The sequence below is a fragment of the Cygnus atratus genome, chromosome 1 (genome assembly GCF_013377495.2).
Source record: "Cygnus atratus isolate AKBS03 ecotype Queensland, Australia chromosome 1, CAtr_DNAZoo_HiC_assembly, whole genome shotgun sequence".
Taxonomy (NCBI): Eukaryota; Metazoa; Chordata; class Aves; order Anseriformes; family Anatidae; genus Cygnus; species Cygnus atratus.
The window spans coordinates 152,505,651-152,516,314 of NC_066362.1; positions in this window are offsets into that span (position 1 = coordinate 152,505,651).

The following is a 10,664-nucleotide window of genomic DNA, read 5'->3' on the forward strand; positions in this document are numbered from 1 at the left end:
TTGCACATCCCCATGCTCCAGGATGAGAGGAGGGAAGTGCGACGCACGTGCAGATGAGGGGGACAAGAAAGCAGACTCCCCTTTTTAACGTCGTTATTTTGACGCATTTCAAAACTCAAAACATTCTGTGTACCTCGCAGCAGATTAGATGTAAACGCTTGTTGGTATTTATATGCCCTACGGTTTTATTTCATTTAACAGCGTTTTCACCTTGAAGGAGGTTCATTAAACTTGATTTGCTGCAGTTTGCAACCCAGTAGATAATCTGCAGGCTGTTGACACCGTAATACTGTGATGGTTTGTATGCCATTAAAATGGCCCAGAAGTGTCCGTCTATAGATCCTCAACGCAATACATTGTGTCAGTGTACAGTATAGATCCTTTAATCCATAGACTATTATTAAAATAGTGGATTAAGGAGTTGTTTGGGATCAGACCCTGCTGTATATGTAACAAAACAGTTTAGCTGAGATTAGTATTTATTACTGGACAGAAAAATTGATTGAAGGATTCGTAGACGCTGATAATATCACAGCCTGGGAGACATTAAGGTATTTGATTATTGTTTTTTTTGCCATACGAGTCCTTGTTAAGGCCTGAGAATAAAATAGTAACTTTTAGTGAAAATGTAAAAAACTAAATAACTGGAGTAAATCTATTATGTATTAAAATAGTTTTACTTCATGCTAATATAAAATACGGTGCTTAGATGCTTTAAAACACAGCGTATGAGAATGTGCATGGAAAGGACATTCAGACTTGTGAAATACTAACTTAAAAAATATTTTTAGAGGTCACAAGATGTTATATGAATCACCATCAACTTAATCTAACCCAAAGCGAACTGGAAAACGTGTATTTTTCCATGCAATTTTCTCCTGTCAGCAGTCTTTCTGAATTTGTCAGAAAGGGAAGTTTTATCCAGCCATGTGTTAAAGTTTAACTGACTACGATGGTCGCAGTTTTACAGACCTACCTCTAATGCAACAGAAGGTTGTCAACAAGCCTTTTCAGTGACATCTCCACATTAGGATGGCAAGCAGATGATTTGAGGATTACCAGGCTGCTGGACAGGTCAGCTGGGATCTTAAAAATCTCTTCTATAAAGGACCAAATCTGCAGCCAGAAGCTGTTTACTGGGTGGAAGGGGGAGGGAAATGGGGAGGGTTTAAAAGGCAGAGCCCCTTGGTTTTGTTTACGTGTCTGCCACGGATCATTGTCTTTAAAGCTCCCTCTGTATAATGGAGAGCTGAACTCTGGTTGACACTTGTTTCAAGTGAACCACTAGGAAAAGTAAAATTTCAGCATTGAAGTGTTGAGATGAAAAAAATGTCTCTAAAACATACGGTATTCACTGGCTGGTACGTAGAACAGCACATCTTTTCCTGAGGTGGAAAGCATTAGCACCCAATTTCAGTTATACTGAATATCAGATTTAAAAAATTGTTTCTAATTCCAGTTTTAGGATTTTTTTTGAACCTCCCATTGTTGATGGCTCAGGTCCCTATTGTACATAACAGCATAGTTTGGGTATTTCTGAAGGGACGTGCAGACACTTCCACATCAAGCAAATAAGACTCTGTCTGCCATTGTGCCTGTGCTGGAGATTTCTCTTCCACGGACGTCTCAGCAGGTCATATCTGGTTTTGGGTCCACTTTCTGCATCTTTGCAGCCCCTGGACATACGAGGAGATGGTTTGTAAGAAGCTTATGAAACCCCACGCAGAAGGGCACAGTGAATGGAGCTGGCACAAGGTATCCACAAAGGCATCACTTTGGGAGCAAGCGCGAGTTGCATGTAAGGAAGACGCAACGATGGTTGTGCCCAGAGGGGAACTGAAAACCTTCGTGTTCCAGAAAGTGGCACCCGAAGCCACGTGGATGAAATGACAGACCTTCGGCAGCCTTTCAGCACAGCTCTGAGAGAGCTGCTGCAGTTGTGTTCAAAGAACCAGGGGTAAAAATACCTAGAAAAAAGCTGGTGTGCTTTGATGAACCAACTTCCCCACGCTACTCTCTGTGAGACAATGTTCAAGGAGCATCCAATGTTTATCTAATCCGAATCTGAAAGGTCTGTACAATGCAGCTGTTACTTCTCATTAATTTTATTAAAGTCCTTTATAATTTAGCCCTGTGGTACTAGCAGTTTGGATTAGCTTACTGCTAGTTTCAGAAGTTATACTCCACTTTGTCATCATAAATGAAAGAAACACTTAAAGAAGGCTTAGAGAAGTTCAATCTAGCCTACCCACAATTCTCACAGACTTTCCGTAATTTTTCACAATTCTGAGTCCTAACGTAAAAGGCTGCAGTATTCCATGCTTTCAATGCCAAAGGGAAAAACAAACAAATCAACCAAAAAAAAAAAAACCACACCCAACCCCAAAACCAGGAAATAGAGCCTTGCCTGATTTTTACTAAGATTTTCTCAGCCAGTAAGTTTGCCAGAATCAAGAGGTAGGAATAATCATTGTAAGTACAGTTGATATCCTGAATATAATCTCTGAAACATCATTTAGATGCTGTTGACTTCCGTCATGCCAGAAAGCAGCATATTTCAAAATAGAACAGTTTTTCAGAGGCCATTGAATATCGAAAGGCTAACATCTCACTTTAATGAGGTCATTTTCTCATTTTTATAAAGAAAAGAAAAGGATTTGGCAAGTGCGATAAGATTTCATGAACAGTTTTGATGTGAAGGGAATCTGTTCACTGCAATTCCGGCTATTTTGGGTTATCCAAGGATTGAAAAACGTCCTACCTTAGAGCCCAGCCGTGGAGTAACCAACAACATAAATGCAAGTAGCGGAATGCTATCAGGTGCAGAAACGTGCCAGCTAGCCATCCTCCTATACCACAGGGCTTCTTTACAGTGAAAACAGACTTGTGCTTTAACTAAAGCAATGCAGAGACTCAGTTTCAGGTGGGTTCACGCCTATAAATGACCTACTGCTAGTCGAGAACCTGCTGAACTGCCGAGTGACTTGAGAAAAAAGATCACACAATTGACCCCACAGCTCGCCAGTGAAATTCAGCTGGTTTAAGCACGAGATCCTGGCTAACCCGGTACGTTTGAACCGCAGTGAGTTTGGGATGGCCTTACAAACATTTCAGTCTGCAGATCTACCAGGAAAATAACCTCTGAGATGCCGTCCTTGGCAGTGCTGCTCCACAGCCTGGGTGGTAACCTCCTCACAGCCAAAACGGGAAGAGGACCCAGATTTCATGCTCCAGGTAAAGCGCTGGTTTTACCAACATAACAAATGGTTAAACATGCTCAAAGGGAGAATATTTACCAATATACCAACTGGACTTAAAAAAACAAAAACTGGATCACTGATCCATGTTTCTGTCTGTGCTAATAATCCAGCTGAATATAAAGGCAACCCAGCTAACAACACTCATTACACTTGCAGATTAAACCCACAGACCAGTTACGCTTGACAAAAATACTTCTGACAAGGAGGTGTAATTCATTGTTTAAAATCACTGAAATGTGTTTTATAACTGTTAGTCTCTGGCATTCATCCTAGTGGCAGCTATTGCTGCCTATCCAGCTGCTGCCGAAGCCAGAGAACCCACTGCAAACACAGAAGGGCTGAATGTAAGACACAAACATGTTTGTCAAATGTTTGATATAGTATATATCACTCAGAAGTTCCCTCTATACATCACGTTAGCCTGAAGTCCTATTTTAGTTTCACTCCTATTTTAGTTTCAGTCCTAATTTTAGTTTCACTTTCCTAATTTCAATCCATTCAAGCAACTCTGCCTCAAACGTTTTTTTTCCTTTGAAAACCCACTGCCATATGGAGGAAACATTAAAATTATTGGATCCAAAGTAAAAACAAAAGCAGCTTAGTGTTAGTGCAAGAGGCTTACATCGAGACAATTAAACCTATGTTAAACTGAAAGTAAAAATTACAAATAATTTTGCCAGCAGATAGATGTACACCATACATCACGTGGCAAGCCATTATCATCCATAGGGGCAGCAAGCATTCCTCAAAAAATAGGATAATCTAGAGACACACCCATACAGGCTTCAGGAGGAACACCCAGCAGCAGCATTTTTGGGAAGAGGCTGCCGTCCAGCGTCACCAGGGGGGTGTGCACTGCTATGCAGCCAGCGTGGTTTTCTTTGACTACCACTTTGTGAAGGAGGTCATGCGGTGCTTTCAGCGTGGACAGGGCCCTGGATAATCCTTCAGCAGCACAGCTTTCCTTTTTTTTTTTTTTTTAAATATATTTTTAAAAACTTTAACACTGGTTTATATTTAGTGCTGCTGTGAGTGAAGGCTACTACAACAGTTACCCACATAAACCACGGCTGATGACACAAGAATTCTAGTTCAGCCCCTGAACCGAAAACGGTGTCTCTACCTGTGACACCTGGTAGGAGCACCAAGCCTGCTGTGAGGGAGTCCCCGAGTTTTAGTGCTGGTGGGGACGGTGAGAGCAGGAAAACAGCTGGCATCGCACCCAAGGAGGCACTGAAAGAGAGAAGGCCAAAGGGATCGTGAAAACCTGAGACGTTATCAGATCACAGGCTCACAGAAACGCAGAGCTTGGTGGGGCCAAGGGGATGATTTCCGGCTTCCCACTGTCTTCTAGGATCCGTAATTCGAGGAAGCAATCGCTGTCTAACAGCATGCCTGCGACTGGAGGTGCTGGAGGGTCAGCTCTGCGCTAGAAGGTGGCCTTACCCAAACTGGGTTACGGCAGCAGTTTTCCTTTTCTTCTTATACTCTGCCCTGGTTTTGATCCCATTAACAAGAACAAACTTCTTTAGTATCAGCTTCTGCATTGTGACTTTTTGAAAACACCCAATTCCTTGATATTCTTAATATTTACCAAAAGCTTTCAATGAATTCTTTGCACCAAAATGATTTTAAATACAATTAAAGCTTTGTATTACCTTACACTTTCAATTTTTTCCCATTTTTTTTTTCAATTCTTTTTCCTTCATTCCAGCCAGCTCAGACTTTCTGTTAGAGGTTGACTTCTGTAAATTAAGCTCTTCTGTAGACTTTCTAAGAGCACATTTATTTGTTCTTCCCCAACTATCTTTCAGTGCTACAAATTTCTGCAACCCACTGTATAGGACCTAGTTGTGTCACAGCCTTCTCTGTATTTACTCAGGCTGTGAGGTGCAAAGGTGATCAGGAGTTGAAGAGGGAATATTTTTATTTGCTATCACCTACTTGCAGCCTTAGAACTCTGATGTTTTTATTGCAATTTCCATTTTCTATTTCTCCCCTTTTCCTTCGGCAGTGTTTTCATGAAGGAGTCCAGGGCTACAATTTTCCCTCCCTAGCGATGGTCACACAGCAATGGCCGATGTCTGTCTGTAGGGGCTTCTACTGGATATTTGTCTGAATGTTGGGCACTGGGACTCATCTTACAGCATGCAGACGTATATTTCTGCATCAAATTACACAGTGGATGGCTTACACAGGAGGAGTGCTGGTTAAAAAACAAACAAGCAAAAAAACCCACTTAAGTAGCAGTGATGAAATTGCCCTGGAAATGGCTTCCTGTCCAACAAAACTCTGAGATTCAAGTTCTACCCTATTCTGTATGGGAATTGTCTTCAAAAACCTCAGTCTACAAAGCTGTTTCAAAGACAGAAAGAGAGACCCATTAACCCCAAAATAACCCAGTGGTCAAGAAGTTCTCTGGGGATTTAGGCTCACGTTCCTAATCTCCCTAAATTTGCCTGTTCATCTTGCTCTCTTCAGAAATTCTGTTCTGGATGTAAGAAGACTCCTCCACCAAAAAAAATCCCTGCTTGAAACTGGTGGAAGTCTGACAGAAAAACACTTGGTTTTGACAAAGCAGCATTGTCCTGGTAACATCAAGCAATTCTGTGTTTGGGCTTTGCCCCCCGGGTTTGGACATTGTCCCTCTTGAAGGGAAGGAAACCCCTTTCTTCCTCTCTGCAGTTTTTGTCCAGAGCTACTGCCATCACCCAGCCTCCTGGGATAAGCAGTAAATTTAAGGCCCCCTGCTGCTTCCCTTTGCCTCGCGCTCCACCTGCCTTGGCACTGCGCTGATCTGACATCATGCAGCAGGAGAGCACACTTGACTGTGTAATTTAGCCCCGCTGCTGTCACTGCAGCCTGGGGACAGCAGGAAAAGGGTGACAGAAAGCATCCACTTCTTCTCTGCTGTCTCGCTAGCCTTGCTGCGGCGAGCAGAGACAAGCGGCTTCCAGGGGAGGAGTCTTTAGGACTCCTTGTGAGAACCTGCAGAAAAAAAACTTGAAAAAATGTAGAAGAGAGGTCTGACCTTTTGGGCACAACAGGCAGGAGCGGAGGCTGTCCCGCCTCATAGCACGCCAGTGATGGGCGAGCTTCCCTCTCGCTCTGCTGCTTCGGCTACAGCTGGGGTAGGCAGAGGCTGGGCCGTGCAAGTGCCTTGGGAGGTCACCACGTTCGCTTCTTCCCTCCGGTCATAGCTGAGCCAGGTTGCTCTGTGGTTGCAAGTACCTCAGTTCAATAGTTAATTTCGAACGAATCGAAAGATAGTCATTGAAAGATGGGAAAAATAGAGAAAATGTTTTCTCTAACAATTATTTTTCCAAAATTAAGAGAAAATTAAAACTAAATCATCCTGACCTGATCCTATATGATCAGAGAAAGTGGAAAAAAAGAAAGCAAGACAGAGTAAACCTTTTGCCAGCAGTAGCAAAACTATACTCGTGCTGAACTGTTCAAAACTGATGACTTGACACTATTGAAAGCATGAAGCCAGAAAACAGCAATCAGCCGGCCTCACAGCTGGTAAGCCTTTTGGGACACCTGTGCAAGGCCCCCTCCGAAGCATCCCCTTTTTAGTGGGCTTAGAAACAACTGCTTGAAGATATCAAAGGTATCCGGGTGAGGAGGCCTAATCCTCACAAAGAAAGGCCGTGTATCTGAAACACAACTCATTCTGAAGGATTCTTTCCAGAAATATGCCCACAGTAGGTACGTGAGACATCTTCACAGATAACTTATTTGAATGATTAAGATTATTGCTCTTTATCCTTGATCATCCAGAAACTTGGAATTAGCATGCATAATTAAATATATCGCAGCAAGGATAAGCCCTCCCCGCCCCTCCAATAGGGTGCTGTGGAAAAAATCTTCCTATCATCCCCTTAACTCTGCTCCTACGCACGGAGAGTTTATACGTGCGGTGGCCAGCAGGTGATGCTAAAATACCTCCGAGGGAAGGGAGTTTAAGCTGCGTTTTCATGGGAAGCGCAGGAATCCCGTGAGGCTGCAGGACTGTGCTGTCATCCAAACACGACAGGTTGCATTTGTAATCTTCTGGCACGTTTGATTTACAAGCAGTTAACTACTCCCATCTCACCAACAGCGAGCTCCAGATGTTTCAGATAAAAGGAAAGAAAACCCGTGGTGGCAGCTATACGATAATCAACCGATAAATTAAGTTTTCCTGTAGACCCTGCAGATTTATGCTCTAAGTGCCTGAAAACTGAAGTGTCGTGCCCTCATGTACACACACGTATCCGAAGACAATGTACAAGATAATTGGAGAAGTATTTCAGGAGTCAGCTTTATGTAGCTACGTAAATGAGCAGATTGCTGTTAACCATCCGGTATAAGGAGAAACAGCCAGACACTGAGAATAAAGGTGAAATTGGAGGTGAATTTTAGGAAACTACTGGGGTGAAGACTAGAACGCTTCTGCACAAGTAATCTATCCTGTGGGAAAATACTTAGTTGTGATGTGCTCCAAGAACAAGGGTTGGAAATAAAAACAAAAGCTGCTTCTGGAGGAGCAGTAACTGAAAGGAGGAAAAGGATGTAAAAGCAGAGATGAAATTGCTCAACTTGAGAATACGCATCATTCTCTAACGATGACTAATAATTAACCCAAGGGGACAAGCAGAGATTTCAGAAAGTACTAACCTGGATGAACAGATCACTTCAGAAACATTAAGAAAAGTTATGAAGAGGATAGAGCTGCCCCCAGGAATGAAGCTGTTGCCCGAACTGGTAAGGCACAGAAAGAGGATGCGGTACAACTCCATGAAGTCATGGTTGCACGCATCCCACAGCAGCTACGCTTATCAAAGTTCTAACTCAAAGTTCTAGCTCAGACGATGTGACAGTTGAGGTAACTGCGGCTGCAAAAATAAATCCAACATCGCTGTAATATTCAATTACAAATTAGAAAAAGAGCTCAGGACAATGTTTATAATAGAGAATTTCTACCAGCTTGTAGAATTTACCATACTTTTACTGTAGGATTACACACAACTTACTCCTCACCTGTAAAAGTCAAGATCTCTATCAGCTAACAACAGTTTAATGAGTAACAACAATCCACTGAGCAACCCATTTTTATTTATTGTGCACTTTTGGTGTAGCCAGGATTGGTTACAGCAACCCCTCCCCAGCAACCCCACAAAGCTCTGCAGAAATACTTGGCCACAATTTCAAACTCTACTGACCAAAGCCACATCCTCTAAATCCCCACCACTCCTTTTCAAAGTCCTCCCATCCTCACTCCTCCCCGGCCTTACCTGAAGTACAGATGTTGTCCAGCCCATTTTTCTTAATTTAGGGGTTGCCATTTTTGCCCTTTAATGTTAGTAAAATGGTGTTTCTCATCCACATTTGCTTTGTATCACATCAGTTCTGACAGAGAGAACTCGATTTGTGTCTCCTGTCCCTTCTAACATGTTATTCAGATGATCAGAATTCTGAGCCTCAGACACCTGCCTGAATTTCATCCTGTTCTGCCTTCGCCTCGCTTCTCTCCGACACTCACTTTTCCTGAAGGAAATGTGGGAACCACCTATGACAGGACTAAAGTACCCACTTAAAGCATTCTTCAAGCAAACAGAGAAACTCCAGGGCCTCCCTTCTACCTCAATATCCAACAACCAGACAGCTCATCTGCCTCTAATCCCACATAGGCTAGGCTTTCTCCTCCATCCACAAATATTAACAGACATCTGTGCGAAACCATCGCTCTTCCCAAGTCCCAAAGGGACAGTAAGTGGCATCACAGAAACATGGAAATGCACCTACAGCTCCCACGATGCTGCCTACATGCCTCCTCTCCGTGCTAGTCGCTACATCTGCATCACACGTTCTGGGCAGCTGCGCTTTCAAACACAAAAACACGGTGCTATTTGCAAGAGCCAGTTAGGGTAATCACTGCTCTTTGCTTTCATGCGAGACAGCGGGATGAAACACGGGGAAGCCTGGTTCACAGCTACCCCAGGCAAAGCTGCAAAATGGTACAAAGGAAGAAGAAAACAGGAGACAGCAGTAGTGGCCACAGCCTTTCCCCCTCACTGTCTTTTACCTGAACACGGTACAAAGCCTCCTAGCACGTTGCCCATGACTAGCTCACACTCAACCAGTAGTTGTGATTAGCCCATTTCAAAACCAGACTTGGACGATTACTTTAGGACTGAATTTGGCAATGATGACCAGTTTGTTCAAACTCCGAAGAACCAACTTTTGAATAATTTACCAACCACCAAAAAATTGACACTGATCTGAAGCATTATTCTTTGTCTAAATTTGCTCTGTCTTCATGCAGCTCAGCACTTTGCTCCTACCTCCTCATCTAAGAAAACGTGAATGAATAAGAAGATATCTGTGCTATGAATGCATTTTCAGAAAGTGTTGGATAATATAGAAATGTTTTGGAAGAGGCTGGTATTTTTCAATGTTTAGACAAGCCCAGGCCTCCCAAGAGGCATAAGGTACAGATATAGTACACAGCAGAATATATTGTTGCCCTAACATGCACCAGAAGCCTAAATACTACAAGAACTTCTAACAATCTGAGGCATAGATGGATTCCAAGGGAGGCGACAACTTTAGAAGAGCCCTTCTGTTAAATCTTTCTGGACCTTCTCAACTACTGCACACTGAAACTCAACCATTCCAAATTCCACACCAGCTACAATTATGAAAATGCAGGGCTGCTTGGAAAAACTCATTTGCAGTAGGTTTACATTCCAGAAGATAATGAAACACCACAGTCCACTTAAAGGTAGAAATTAGATACTTAAGAATTAAGAATCTGCCATGATTTGTCAACTAGTTTTGAGGGAAACAAAGGGAAAGACACCAGTTTCAAACCCATATACGTACCAGAATGGATACATCTTACTTCTAGCAATCTGACTCTTAAACAACAGTTGGAAGTCTCAAAAACCTGTTTTCTTAACACCACACTGAAATTCTTGAGCACCTATTGCATTTATATTTCAATAGCAGACAACTGATTCACGTTTCTCAAACAAAACGTTAGCATTTGTGCAACTACTGATGATTTTGAGCAATGGATATCCACACAGTAGGTAATCACAAAAACAAGGATACTAAGGATATTCGATTATATACTTTCTAAAATTTTAAATCAAGCCACACTACAGCTCACTGCATTAAAGAACAACCACTTAACCCTTTCTTGTTTCGAATATAAAACATGGAAGATTTATCTGAAATCAGCATTTCACAATGAGTGTATGTAGGGATGGAGGGGCATGAAAACAATTCTGAATTCTGTCCACAACATCTGAACACAGCTGGGGATGGGGATAGACAGAACATGAGAGAAGTGTGGTTCATCCAGGAGTGGTTATGGAGCACAACAATTGAGGAAACATTACCTGAAGTACTTAC